Source organism: Ranitomeya imitator, chromosome 7 (genome assembly GCF_032444005.1).
Source record: "Ranitomeya imitator isolate aRanImi1 chromosome 7, aRanImi1.pri, whole genome shotgun sequence".
In the NCBI taxonomy this organism is placed as follows: domain Eukaryota; kingdom Metazoa; phylum Chordata; class Amphibia; order Anura; family Dendrobatidae; genus Ranitomeya; species Ranitomeya imitator.
Genome location: NC_091288.1, coordinates 6,002,208 through 6,018,210, shown reverse-complemented (window position 1 = coordinate 6,018,210; position 16,003 = coordinate 6,002,208). Strand labels below are relative to the sequence as shown.

The following is a 16,003-nucleotide window of genomic DNA, read 5'->3' as shown; positions in this document are numbered from 1 at the left end:
CCGTCTTGTGCCTCCATAGTCCTGTGTGCTCCATCTTGTGCCCCCATAGTCCTGTGTGCTCCGTCTTGTGCCTCATAGTCCCCTGTGTGCTCCGTCTTGTGCCTCCATAGTCCTGTGTGCTCTGTCTTCTGCCTCCATAGTCCCCTGTGTGCTCCGTCTTCTGCCTCCATAGTCCTGTGTGCTCCGTCTTCTGCCTCCGTAGTCCTGTGTGCTCCATCTTCTGCCTCATAGTCCTGTGTGCTCCATCTTGTGCCCCCATAGTCCTGTGTGCTCCGTCTTGTGCCTCATAGTCCCCTGTGTGCTCCGTCTTGTGCCTCCATAGTCCTGTGTGCTCCATCTTCTGCCTCCATAGTCCTGTGTGCTCCGTCTTCTGCCTCCGCAATCCCCTGTGTGCTCCATCTTGTGCCCCCATAGTCCTGTGTGCTCGGTCTTGTGCCTCATCGTCCCCTGTGTGCTCCGTCTTCTGCCTCCATAGTCCTGTGTGCTCCGTCTTGTGCTCCATAGTCCTGTGTGCTCCGTCTTGTGCCCCCATAGTCCTGTGTGCTCCGTCTTGTGCCTCATAGTCCCGTGTGCACCGTCTTGTGCTCCATAGTCCTGTGTGCTCCGTCTTGTGCCTCATAGTCCCGTGTGCACCGTCTTGTGCTCCATAGTCCTGCGTGCTCCGTCTTGTGCCTCATAGTCCCGTGTGCACCAACTTGTGCTCCATAGTCCTGTGTGCTACGTCTTATGCTCCAGAGTCCTGTGTGCTCCGTCTTGTGCCCCCATAGTTCTGTGTGCTCTGTCTTGTGCTCCATAGTCCTGTGTGCTCTGTCTTGTGCCTCCATAGTCCTGTGTGCTCCGTCTTGTGCTCCAGAGTCCTGTGTGCTCCGTTTTGTGCCTCCATAGTCCTGTGTGCTCCGTCTTCTGCCTCCATAGTCCTGTGTGCTCCGTCTTCTGCCTCCATAGTCCTGTGTGCACCGTCTTGTGCTCCAGAGTCCTGTGTGCTCCGTTTTGTGCCTCCATAGTCCTGTGTGCTCCGTCTTCTGCCTCCATAGTCCTGTGTGCTCCGTCTTCTGCCTCCATAGTCCTGTGTGCTCCGTCTTCTGCCTCCATAGTCCTGTGTGCACCGTCTTGTGCTCCAGAGTCCTGTGTGCTCCGTCTTGTGCTCCAGAGTCCTGTGTGCTCCGTTTTGTGCCTCCATAGTCCTGTGTGCTCCGTCTTCTGCCTCCATAGTCCTGTGCGCTCCGTCTTCTGCCTCCATAGTCCTGTGTGCTCCGTCTTCTGCCTCCATAGTCCTGTGTGCACCCTCTTATGCCCCATAGTCCTGTGTGTTCCGTCTTCTGCCTCCATAGTCCTGTGTGCTCCGTCTTCTGCCTCCATAGTCCTGTGTGCTCCGTCTTGTGCCTCCATAGTCCTGTGTGCTCCATCTTCTGCCTCCATAGTCCTGTGTGCTCCGTCTTGTGCCTCCATAGTCCTGTGTGCTCCATCTTCTGCCTCCATAGTCCTGTGTGCTCCGTCTTCTGCCTCCATAGTCCTGTGTGCTCCGTCTTGTGCCTCCATAGTTCTGTGTGCACCATCTTGCACCCCCATAGTCCTGTGTGCACCATCTTGCACCCCCATAGTCCTGTGTGCACCGTCTTGCACCCCCATAGTCCTGTGTGAACCGTCTTGTGCCTCCGCAGTCCCCTGTGTGCTTCCATCTTATGCCTCCATAGTCCTGTGTGCTTCCATCTTGTGCCTCCATAGTCCTGTGTGCACCGTCTTGTGCCTCCATAGTCCTGTGTGCACCGTGTTGTGCCTCCATAGTCCTGTGTGCACCGTCTTGTGCCTCCATAGTCCTGTGTGCACCGTCTTGCGCCTCCACAGTCCTGTGTGCTTCCAACTTGTGCCTCCATAGTCCTGTGTGCACCGTCTTGCGCCTCCATAGTCCTGTGTGCAACGTCTTGCGCCTCCATAGTCCTGTGTGCACCGTCTTGCGCCTCCATAGTCCTGTGTGCTCCGTCTTGTGCCCCCATAGTCCTGTGTGCTCCGTCTTGCGCCTCCATAGTCCCGTGTGCACCGTTTTGTGCCTCGGCAGTCCCCTGTGTGCACCGTCTTGCACCCCCATATCATGGGGCACCCTGCCTGCTAGGAGTGACGAGGGCCTCGCTGCGTCTCCCTGTTGGACACAGCCCCTCGGCTCCTCACAGCTGAGGCCTCAGTGTAAAAGGATTAAAGGATAAACTCTGCATTATACCCACAACAAGGTTAGTAGCAGCGGCGCCTGCACCTCCACCGGTGACGATTTACCCCCCGACTGCGGCGCTGTATGAAATCGCGTCTTCTCCTAATAAAATACCATTGTGCGCAAAACTGTGACAACGGATAAAAAGTTTGGACATTCTCTCAAATACCCGATATATTAATGTCTCATCCAGGTAAGATCTCTACTTGTTGTCAGTAAATCGGAAAATTCCTCAGAGGCTTAAATCCATCCTAACCTCCTGATCCACACAGCTGAGGGTTTGTGACAGTATCAGAGTAGAATCCTCTGCCATAAAAGTGCAGCACAAATGTTCTCCTGACAGTTTGTTACAATGTATCAGTCTGTAATGTGCAGGATGCTTAGCTCCCAGAACATTGTCTGCACTGGATACAACTGCAATAAACCCTCAGCTGTCTTAGGTCAGGACAAATTTTTGGCCATTTTAATGTAGCCATTCACTGACAACAAGCAGATGATCTTGGAAATGCTACAAAAAGCCCAAAGTCTAATGTAAAGTTCTACATCAGCTCGTACAGATCAGAAAGCTGGAGGCGAGGATTCACACAAGAGGCTAAGAACAACAAAAAGGCAGAAAAAAATGGAATCAGGATGTAATGAATCCACCGCAGGATTTATCGCTCCTGTAGTCATTGCACCGCATGTCACACCTGGCAGGTAAAGCATGGAGGACGACACAGAGGTATCGGAGCTGTGGAGGAGAACCCTGAACTACGGCAGTCCTGACAGACAACGTAAAACTACAACTCCTACCGTGCACCCCGTGCCATGCTGGCAGCAATGCTCCAAGATCTGGGCGCAGACACGGCCTCGCCATCCCGCAGCCTCGCCATCCCGCAGCCTCGCCATCCTGCAGCCTCGCCATCCCGCAGCCTCGCCATCCCGCAGCCTCGCCATCCCCACAGAGACGCCATCCTGCAGCCTCGCCATCCCGTAGCCTCGCCACTCCGCAGCCTTGCCATCCCGCTGAAACGCCACTCCGCAGCCTCGCCATCCCGCAGCCTCGCCACCCCGCAGAGACGCCAACCCGCAGAGATGCCATCCCGCAGCCTCGCCACCCCACAGAGACGCCATCCCGCAGAGACGCCATCCCGCAGCCTCGCCACCCCGCAGAGGCGCCATAATTCAGAGATGCCAGCCCGCAGAGACGCCATCCCATGAAAACGCCATCCCGCAGAAACGCCATCCTGCAGCCTCGCCACCCCTCAACCTCGCCACCCCTCAGAGATGCCATCCCGCAGCCTCGCCACCCCGCACCCTTGCCACCCAGCAGAGACGCCATCCCACAGCCTCGCCACCCCGCAGGGGCGCCATACCACAGAGATCCCATCCCGCAGAGACGCCATCCTGCAGCCTAGCCACCCCGCACCCTCGCCATCCCACAGCCTCGCCATCCCGCAGAAACGCTAACCCGCAGCCTCAGCATCCCAGAGACGCCATACCGCAGAGGCGCCATACCGCAGAGATGCCATCCCGCAGAAACGCCATCCCACAACCTCGCCACCCCCCAGAAACGCCTCTCGCAGCCTCGCCACCTCGCAGCCTCGCCACACCGCAGAGACGCCTCCCGCAGCGTCGCCATCTCACAGCCTCGCCACCCCACAAACTCGCCATCCCGCTGCCTTGCCATCCTGCAGAGATGCCATCCCGCAGCCTCGCCATCCCGCAGAGACGTCATCCCGCAGCCTCGTCATCCCGCGGCCTCGCCATCCCCCAGAGACGCCATCCCGCCGCCTCGCCATCCTGCAGCCCCGCCATCCCGCAGCTTTGTCATCCCGCAGCCTTGCCATCCCGCAGAGACGCCATCCCGCAGCCTCGTCATCCCGCAGAGACGCCATACCGCAGCCCCGCCATCCCGCAGAGACGCCATACCGCAGCCCCGCCATCCCGCAGCCTCGTCATCCCGCAGCCTCGTCATCCCGCGGCCTCGCCATCCCGCAGAGACACCATCCCGCAGCCTCATCATCCCGCAGCCTCGTCATCCCGCGGCCTCGCCATCCCGCAGAGACGCCATCCCGCAGCCTCATCATCCCGCAGCCTCGTCATCCCGCAGAGACGCCATCCCGCAGCCTCGTCATCCCGCAGAGACTCTGAGCGCAGATACCGCTCGGATTAAACTTTGTTGTATGGAAACCTCCCTCTGAGTTTTGGGATTATCATGAGGGCAGCAGATCCCGGCCCTCACCCCCAAATCTGTGCTATAATGGATAGATGTCAGGGGTCCGGGTAATCACTGCACCTCTATAACAGCTGCACCCTGGGGATGAACATTGCCCCCTCCAGTCAGAGCACCGAGGAGCCCCCGTCAATGTCCCATCTACCTGCACCCGAACACCCCCAACATGGGGCCACCAATTATTGCCCCCCACGTTCACCCAGAGGGCTGTACATTCAGACGTTCTGCCATTTTCTAATCTGTCCTGTGCCCCAACATCCCCCAATCGTCCAATCTCTGCTTGCTGTCAGTGGATAAAAACAGATTCTTTCTTTATTCTGTTTTTTGCCCTAAACTATAATCTCTCACGGCTGCAGACTTTTTTACACAGTTTTCATAACTCCGCACAGATCTCCGCTCCTGTCTGTTACAGTGTGACAGTGCAGGTGATATCAGCCGACATCGGAGAATGTGTAGATCGATACATTGTAACAATCTGGGGGATCAGGATAGACCTGGTTTATCTTCAGCGGGGATGTATGAAAATCCCGAGAATATTGGAACTGTTCTAAGACGACTGCGCTCTGTCCAGTGATTGACCCCTAAGTCATGTGCAGCTTGATTTTGGAGAATGAAGGATAACCGGACTCCCTCTGGGGTCTTCTCACAGAGATTGCTGGGGAATGTTTGCAGCATTTTATCACCTTCTGCTGGGTTTTCCCATTATATGAAGAGAGCAGAGGTGCCAGGCAGCCGCTTATCCCAATTATCCCAGTGAGCGGCTGCTGACAGGTCCTGTGCCCACCCGTCGGGGGAGGGGGCGCTGCACATTAATCCTAGACGAGATCCAGATCCCGGGGGGCTCTGCTTACACAGATACGTGACAGTAATGCGTCTCGGCGCTGCCAGGTTTATGTTCTGTGATGATTTGTGCAGAGCTGCAGACATTTTCCACCTCCTTTACCCCTGGATCCCGGGGATTACTCAGGAATTCCTGCTCTGTCCATTAAATCACCTCCTCCGATCATATATATATATATATATATGGTCTTCTCTGGGTGCGATAGATGTGGGCGGATTCACAGCGCAGATGACTGAGCGCACCCCTAAACTCTGCCCCATCACAGGGCCTGGTAGCTGCCGGGTCAGAAAAGATTGGGATACTTTACTCCCCGCTCGCTGTGGTGTCATCTTATGGTTATGGCTGCTGTCACAGACTCACCTGACACATCTCACAGCTGAAGGTTTGTTACAAGTGCGTCCAACCTAGACAACCCTCTGTAAGGTAAGATGCCTGAACCCCGGACTGATACACTGTAACTACCAGGACAGGAGAGATATGTCTGCACCTACATCAGACCTGTAACAAACCCTCAGCTGTGAGAAGGTCAAGAGAAAGACAAGGATGTGCTCACTGACAGCAAGCAGAGGACTGACACAAAGAGGCCGATTCACCAAGGTGTTTACACGTAAAGCGCCATGAAATGTCGCCAAGTATTTGTGGAACTCAAAAGTTGTGCAAAAATGTGGGAACTTCTTGCACTTTTATGCCAGTCCTGGACTGCACCACCAAAGTGGGCAGAAATGGGGGACGGGCCCTGGACAAGCCGGCCTGGCAAATTCTGCAAAGTTTACGGCTTCGTCCTTCTCCAGCCCCGATGGGGGTAACCTCTCTGGTGGAGGCAGCAGTAAGGGGCATCTAATTCAGGGGGCGCCACGCACCCCATACTGAAGTGTGCGGTGTCATCACGAAGACTAGTGCCCAACGCCGGTCTTATGGAATCGAGGCAAAAGTCTGGGAGGAAGTAGGAAAACCTTTCATTGTAGCTTTCCATCTGTGTGTATGGACAATCACTCTCATCATTTACCTCTTACCCGTTTGGCTGCTGCGGGTACGAACTACTCACCTGTCACAGTCACCGTCGCTTTACAGGAGGACGATCCACAGCTGTTCTGCGCCACGCAGGTGTAGACGCCCCGATCTTCAGGTAGAGCATCCTGCACCGTCAGCTGCGCAATCTGGTCTTCATATGTGGAGCGGGCAAACTGGATGGGCTGATCTGAGGAGAACCAAAGTGACCAGCGCAAAAGATCAATCACTGAAGTACAACAGGAATCATCATAACCTCAAAAAAGCCAAAAAAAGAAAAATGAAAATGTGAAATTCTGCAGATGGAAAATCAGAGTCTGTGATGCCCCCACGTGGTCAAGAGTGGAACTGCATGTGAAGAAGAGAAAGGAGAAAGTCTGAGAGCAATTACTTCTGAAATGAAAGAAGAAAATTATATTCTAAGGATCCTCCACAGCCTGAGTGCAACCGATCACAGCAAGCGGGTCATACAACGAGGAAGGAGCTGCCACATCACAAACAATAAGATCATAGACTGGACTACAATACAGACTGCTCAAAACATGACAACATAAGTATTATGTACTGATCACAAGTTACCTCCTGTATTATTCTCCAGAGCTGCACTCACAATTCTGCTGGTGCAGTCACTGTGTACATACATAACATTACTGATCCTGAGTTACCTCCTGTATTATACCCCAGAGCTGCACTCACAATTCTGCTGATGCAGTCACTGTGCACTTACATTACATTACTGATCCTGGGTTACATCCTGTATTATACTCCAGAGCTGCACTCGCTATTCTGCTGGTGCAGTCACTGTGTACATACATTACATTACTGATCCTGAGTTACATCCTGTATTATACCCCAGTGCTGCACTCACTATTCTGCTGGTGCAGTCACTGTGTACATACATTACATTACTGATCCTGAGTTACATCCTGTATTATACTCCAGAGCTGCACTCACAATTCTGCTGGGGCAGTCACTGTGTACATACATTACATTACTGATCCTGAGTTACCTCCTGTATAATACTCCAGAGCTGCACTCACTATTCTGCTGGTGCAGTCACTGTGTACATACATTACATTAGTGATCCTGAGTTACATCCTGTATTATACCCCAGAGCTGCACTCACTATTCTGCTGGTGCAGTCACTGTGTACATACATTACTGATCACAAGTTACCTCCTGTATTATGCTCCAGAGCTGCACTCACTATTCTGCTGGTGCAGTCACTGTGTACATACATTACATTACTGATCCTGAGTTACATCCTGTATTATACCCTAGAGCTGCACTCACTATTCTGCTGGTGCAGTCACTGTGTACATACATTACATTACTGATCCTGAGTTACATCCTGTATTATACCCCAGAGCTGCACTCACTATTCTGCTGGTGCAGTCACTGTGTACATACATTACATTACTGATCCTGAGTTACCTCCTGTATTATGCTCCAGAGCTGCACTCGCAATTCTGCTGGGGCAGTCACTGTGTACATACATTACATTACTGGTCCTGAGTTACATCCTGTATTATACTCCAGAGCTGCACTCACTATTCTGCTGGTGCAGTCACTGTGTACATACATTACATTACTGATCCTGAGTTACATCCTGTATTATACTCCAGAGCTGCACTCACTATTCTGCTGGTGCAGTCACTGTGTACATACATTACATTACTGATCCTGAGTTACATCCTGTATTATACTCCAGAGCTGCACTCACTATTCTGCTGGTGCAGTCACTGTGTACATACATTACATATCCTGAGTTACATCCTGTATTATACTCCAGAGCTGCACTCACTATTCTGCTGGTGCAGTCACTGTGTACATACATTACATTACTGATCCTGAGTTACATCCTGTATTATACTCCAGAGCTGCACTCACTATTCTGCTGGTGCAGTCACTGTGTACATACATTACATTACTGATCCTGAGTTACATCCTGTATTATACCCCAGAGCTGCACTCACTATTCTGCTGGTGCAGTCACTGTGTACATACATTACATTACTGATCCTGGGTTACATCCTGTATTATACTCCAGAGCTGCACTCGCTATTCTGCTGGTGCAGTCACTGTGTACATACATTACATTACTGATCCTGAGTTACATCCTGTATTATACCCCAGAGCTGCACTCACTATTCTGCTGGTGCAGTCACTGTGTACATACATTACATTACTGATCCTGAGTTACATCCTGTATTATACTCCAGAGCTGCACTCACTATTCTGCTGGTGCAGTCACCGTGTACATACATTACTGATCCTGAGTTACATCCTGTATTATACCCCAGAGCTGCACTCACTATTCTGCTGGTGCAGTCACTGTGTACATACATTACATTACTGATCCTGAGTTACATCCTGTATTATACCCCAGAGCTGCACTCACTATTCTGCTGGTGCAGTCACTGTGTACATACATTACATTACTGATCCTGGGTTACATCCTGTATTATACTCCAGAGCTGCACTCGCTATTCTGCTGGTGCAGTCACTGTGTACATACATTACATTACTGATCCTGAGTTACATCCTGTATTATACTCCAGAGCTGCACTCACTATTCTGCTGGTGCAGTCACCGTGTACATACATTACTGATCCTGAGTTACATCCTGTATTATACTCCAGAGCTGCACTCACTATTCTGCTGGTGCAGTCACTGTGTACATACATTACATTACTGATCCTGAGTTACATCCTGTATTATACTCCAGAGCTGCACTCACTATTCTGCTGGTGCAGTCACTGTGTACATACATTACATTACTGATCCTGAGTTACATCCTGTATTATACCCTAGAGCTGCACTCACTATTCTGCTGGTGCAGTCACTGTGTACATACATTACATTACTGATCCTGAGTTACATCCTGTATTATACCCCAGAGCTGCACTCACTATTCTGCTGGTGCAGTCACTGTGTACATACATTACATTACTGATCCTGAGTTACCTCCTGTATTATGCTCCAGAGCTGCACTCGCAATTCTGCTGGGGCAGTCACTGTGTACATACATTACATTACTGGTCCTGAGTTACATCCTGTATTATACTCCAGAGCTGCACTCACTATTCTGCTGGTGCAGTCACTGTGTACATACATTACATTACTGATCCTGAGTTACATCCTGTATTATACTCCAGAGCTGCACTCACTATTCTGCTGGTGCAGTCACTGTGTACATACATTACATTACTGATCCTGAGTTACATCCTGTATTATACTCCAGAGCTGCACTCACTATTCTGCTGGTGCAGTCACTGTGTACATACATTACATTACTGATCCTGAGTTACATCCTGTATTATACTCCAGAGCTGCACTCACTATTCTGCTGGTGCAGTCACTGTGTACATACATTACATTACTGATCCTGAGTTACATCCTGTATTATACTCCAGAGCTGCACTCACTATTCTGCTGGTGCAGTCACTGTGTACATACATTACATTACTGATCCTGAGTTACATCCTGTATTATACCCCAGAGCTGCACTCACTATTCTGCTGGTGCAGTCACTGTGTACATACATTACATTACTGATCCTGGGTTACATCCTGTATTATACTCCAGAGCTGCACTCGCTATTCTGCTGGTGCAGTCACTGTGTACATACATTACATTACTGATCCTGAGTTACATCCTGTATTATACCCCAGAGCTGCACTCACTATTCTGCTGGTGCAGTCACTGTGTACATACATTACATTACTGATCCTGAGTTACATCCTGTATTATACTCCAGAGCTGCACTCACTATTCTGCTGGTGCAGTCACCGTGTACATACATTACTGATCCTGAGTTACATCCTGTATTATACCCCAGAGCTGCACTCACTATTCTGCTGGTGCAGTCACTGTGTACATACATTACATTACTGATCCTGAGTTACATCCTGTATTATACCCCAGAGCTGCACTCACTATTCTGCTGGTGCAGTCACTGTGTACATACATTACATTACTGATCCTGGGTTACATCCTGTATTATACTCCAGAGCTGCACTCGCTATTCTGCTGGTGCAGTCACTGTGTACATACATTACATTACTGATCCTGAGTTACATCCTGTATTATACTCCAGAGCTGCACTCACTATTCTGCTGGTGCAGTCACCGTGTACATACATTACTGATCCTGAGTTACATCCTGTATTATACTCCAGAGCTGCACTCACTATTCTGCTGGTGCAGTCACTGTGTACATACATTACATTACTGATCCTGAGTTACATCCTGTATTATACTCCAGAGCTGCACTCACTATTCTGCTGGTGCAGTCACTGTGTACATACATTACATTACTGATCCTGAGTTACCTCCTGTATTATACTCCAGAGCTGCACTCACTATTCTGCTGGTGCAGTCACTGTGTACATACATTACTGATCCTGAGTTACATCCTGTATTATACTCCAGAGCTGCACTCACTATTCTGCTGGTTGGCGGTGGACTCACACAGGGGTGCAGAACATTTGAACATATGGGGGTGACTTTTACCATTTAGTAGCCAGGAGATTTCGGGCCGCGGATCCCCGTGAACTGTGCAGCTCAGGACCAGGTCCTGTCCTTCTGTTACGATGCGGCTCTTTAAAACTTTAACAAAGCGCGGAGCGAACTGCGGAGTTTCAAAGCCTGAAATTACCAAAGAGGAGAAGTGACGAGAGGGCGACAGGATCCTGCAGATCTCCTGTAACAATATGTCTGCGAATTCAATGAATGTTAATCAGTCTGCTCCTTGCATCTAATTGGCTGAGAGAGGTCACCTGACTGCGTCCCGGAATGTTGTTAGTAATCGGACACGGTCACTTGGTTTATATTTTGATTTTCGCACACAGTTTCTGCGGCCGCCATCTTTCCGGTGATGCCTTGAACAGCCAGACACAGCACCTGTATATAAGGGCACCTCACCTGTATATAAGGACTCCACACACACACAGCGCCTGTACATAAGGACACCACACACAGCACCTGTACATAAGGACACCACACCTGTACATAAGGACACCACACACAGCGCCTGTACATAAGGACACCACACCTGTACATAAGGACACCACACACAGCGCCTGTACATAAGGACACCACACCTGTACATAAGGACACCACACACAGTGCCTGTACATAAGGACACCACACACAGCGCCTGTACATAAGGACACCACACCTGTACATAAGGACACCACACACAGCGCCTGTACATAAGGACACCACACCTGTACATAAGGACACCACACACAGTGCCTGTACATAAGGACACCACACCTGTACATAAGGACACCACACACAGTGCCTGTACATAAGGACACCACACACAGTGCCTGTACATAAGGGCACCGCACCTGTATATAAGGACACCACACACAGTGCCTGTACATAAGGGCACCGCACCTGTATATAAGGACACCACACCTGTACATAAGGGCACCGCACCTGTATATAAGGACACCACACACAGTGCCTGTACATAAGGACACCACACCTGTACATAAGGACACCACACACAGCACCTGTACATAAGGACACCACACCTGGATATAAGGACACCACACACAGCACCTGTACATAAGGACACTGCACCTGGATATAAGGACACCGCACACGGCACCTGTACATAAGGACACTGCACCTGGATATAAGGACACCGCACACGGCACCTGTACATAAGGGCACCGCACCTGTATATAAGGACACCACACACAGCACCTGTACATAAAGACACCGCACCTGTATATAAGGACACCACACACAGCGCCTGTACATAAGGGCACCGCACCTGTATATAAGGACACCACACACAGCGCCTGTACATAAGGACACTGCACCTGTATATAAGGACACCACACACAGCACCTGTATATAAGGACACCACACACAGCGCCTCTACATAAGGACACCGCACCTGTACATAAGGACACCACACACAGCGCCTGTACATAAGGGCACTGCACCTGTACATAAGGACACCACACACAGCGCCTGTACATAAGGACACCACACACAGCACCTGTACATAAAGACACCGCACCTGTATATAAGGACACCACACACAGCGCCTGTACATAAGGGCACCGCACCTGTATATAAGGACACCACACACAGCGCCTGTACATAAGGACACTGCACCTGTATATAAGGACACCACACACAGCACCTGTATATAAGGACACCACACACAGCGCCTGTACATAAGGGCACTGCACCTGTATATAAGGACACCACACATAGCACCTGTATATAAGGACACCACACACAGCACCTGTATATAAGGACACCACACACAGTGCCTGTACATAAGGACACCGCACCTGTACATAAGGACACCACACACAGCGCCTGTACATAAGGACACCGCACCTGTACATAAGGACACCACACACAGCACCTGTACATAAGGACACCACACCTATATATAAGGACACCACACACAGCGCCTGTACATAAAGACACCGCACCTGTATATAAGGACACCACACACAGCGCCTGTACATAAGGACACCACACACAGCACCTGTACATAAGGACACCACACCTATATATAAGGACACCACACACAGCGCCTGTACATAAAGACACCGCACCTGTATATAAGGACACCACACACAGCGCCTGTACATAAAGACACCGCACCTGTATATAAGGACACCACACACAGCGCCTGTGCATAAGGACACCACACCTGTATATAAGGACACCACACACAGCGCCTGTATATAAGGACACCGCACCTGTATATAAGGACACCACACACAGCACCTGTACATAAGGACACCACACACAGCACCTGTACATAAGGACACCACACCTATATATAAGGACACCACACACAGCGCCTGTACATAAGGACTCCACACCTGTATATAAGGACACCACACACAGCGCCTGTACATAAAGACACCGCACCTGTATATATGGACACCACACACAGCGCCTGTGCATAAGGACACCACACTTGTATATAAGGACACCACACACAGCGCCTGTATATAAGGACACCGCACCTGTATACAAGGACACCACACACAGCACCTGTACATAAGGACACCGCACCTGTATATAAGGACACCACACACAGCGCCTGTACATAAAGACACCGCACCTGTATATATGGACACCACACACAGCGCCTGTGCATAAGGACACCACACTTGTATATAAGGACACCACACACAGCGCCTGTATATAAGGACACCGCACCTGTATACAAGGACACCACACACAGCACCTGTACATAAGGACACCGCACCTGTATATAAGGACACCACACACAGCGCCTGTACATAAAGACACCGCACCTGTATATATGGACACCACACACAGCGCCTGTGCATAAGGACACCACACTTGTATATAAGGACACCACACACAGCGCCTGTATATAAGGACACCGCACCTGTATATAAGGACACCACACGCCGCACCTGTACATAAGGACACCGCACCTGTATATAAGGACACCACACACAGCGCCTGTACATAAAGACACCGCACCTGTATATAAGGACAACACACACAGCGCCTGTGCATAAGGACACCACACCTGTATATAAGGACACCACACGCCGCACCTGTACATAAGGACACCGCACCTGTACATAAGGACACCACACACAGCACCTGTACATAAGGACACCACACCTGTATATAAGGACACCACACCTGTATATAAGGACACCACACACAGCGCCTGTACATAAGGACACCACACCTGTATATAAGGACACCACACATAGCACCTGTATATAAGGACACCGCACCTGTATATAAGGACACCACACCTGTATATAAGGACACCACACACAGCGCCTGTGCATAAGGACACCACACCTGTATATAAGGACACCACACACCGCACCTGTACATAAGGACTCCACACCTGTATATAAGGACACCACACACAGCGCCTGTACATAAGGACACCACACCTGTATATAAGGACACCACACACAGCGCCTGTACATAAGGACACCACACCTGTATATAAGGACACCACACCTGTATATAAGGACACCACACACAGCGCCTGTACATAAGGACACCACACCTGTACATAAGGACACCACACCTGTATATAAGGACACCACACACCGCACCTGTACATAAGGACTCCACACCTGTATATAAGGACACCACACACAGCGCCTGTACATAAGGACACCACACCTGTATATAAGGACACCACACACAGCGCCTGTACATAAGGACACCACACCTGTATATAAGGACACCACACCTGTATATAAGGACACCACACACCGCACCTGTACATAAGGACACCACACCTGTATATAAGGACACCACACACAGCGCCTGTACATAAGGACACTGCACCTGTATATAAGGACACCACACACAGCACCTGTATATAAGGACACCACACACAGCGCCTGTACATAAGGGCACTGCACCTGTATATAAGGACACCACACACAGCACCTGTATATAAGGACACCACACACAGCACCTGTATATAAGGACACCACACACAGTGCCTGTACATAAGGACACCGCACCTGTATATAAGGACACCACACACAGTGCCTGTACATAAGGACACCGCACCTGTACATAAGGACACCACACACAGCACCTGTACATAAGGACACCACACCTATATATAAGGACACCACACACAGCGCCTGTACATAAAGACACCGCACCTGTATATAAGGACACCACACACAGCGCCTGTACATAAGGACACCACACACAGCACCTGTACATAAGGACACCACACCTATATATAAGGACACCACACACAGCGCCTGTACATAAAGACACCGCACCTGTATATAAGGACACCACACACAGCGCCTGTACATAAAGACACCGCACCTGTATATAAGGACACCACACACAGCGCCTGTATATAAGGACACCGCACCTGTATATAAGGACACCACACACAGCGCCTGTATATAAGGACACCGCACCTGTATATAAGGACACCACACACAGCACCTGTACATAAGGACACCACACACAGCACCTGTACATAAGGACACCACACCTATATATAAGGACACCACACACAGCGCCTGTACATAAGGACTCCACACCTGTATATAAGGACACCACACACAGCGCCTGTACATAAGGACACCGCACCTGTATATAAGGACACCACACACAGCGCCTGTACATAAAGACACCGCACCTGTATATATGGACACCACACACAGCGCCTGTGCATAAGGACACCACACTTGTATATAAGGACACCACACACAGCGCCTGTATATAAGGACACCGCACCTGTATATAAGGACACCACACGCCGCACCTGTACATAAGGACACCGCACCTGTATATAAGGACACCACACACAGCGCCTGTACATAAAGACACCGCACCTGTATATAAGGACAACACACACAGCGCCTGTGCATAAGGACACCACACCTGTATATAAGGACACCACACGCCGCACCTGTACATAAGGACACCGCACCTGTACATAAGGACACCACACACAGCACCTGTACATAAGGACACCACACCTGTATATAAGGACACCACACCTGTATATAAGGACACCACACACAGCGCCTGTACATAAGGACACCACACCTGTATATAAGGACACCACACATAGCACCTGTATATAAGGACACCGCACCTGTATATAAGGACACCACACCTGTATATAAGGACACCACACACAGCGCCTGTGCATAAGGACACCACACCTGTATATAAGGACACCACACACCGCACCTGTA

General features: G+C 50.3%; 1 protein-coding gene across 2 annotated transcripts in view; it reads right to left on the bottom strand.

The window, feature by feature from the left end:
- The window catches only part of MYLK (myosin light chain kinase), a 208,256-nt gene extending 197,346 nt beyond the window's left edge, over positions 1-10,910 (bottom strand). For both annotated transcript variants that reach the window (XM_069732600.1, XM_069732601.1), the window contains exons 1-2: positions 10,782-10,910; positions 6,305-6,457 (exon numbers count right to left, since the gene is read on the bottom strand). The gene's annotated coding sequence lies outside the window, so the exon portion shown is untranslated. The remainder of the gene's footprint in view (positions 1-6,304; positions 6,458-10,781) is intronic.
- Between the last annotated feature and the right edge of the window lie 5,093 nt (positions 10,911-16,003).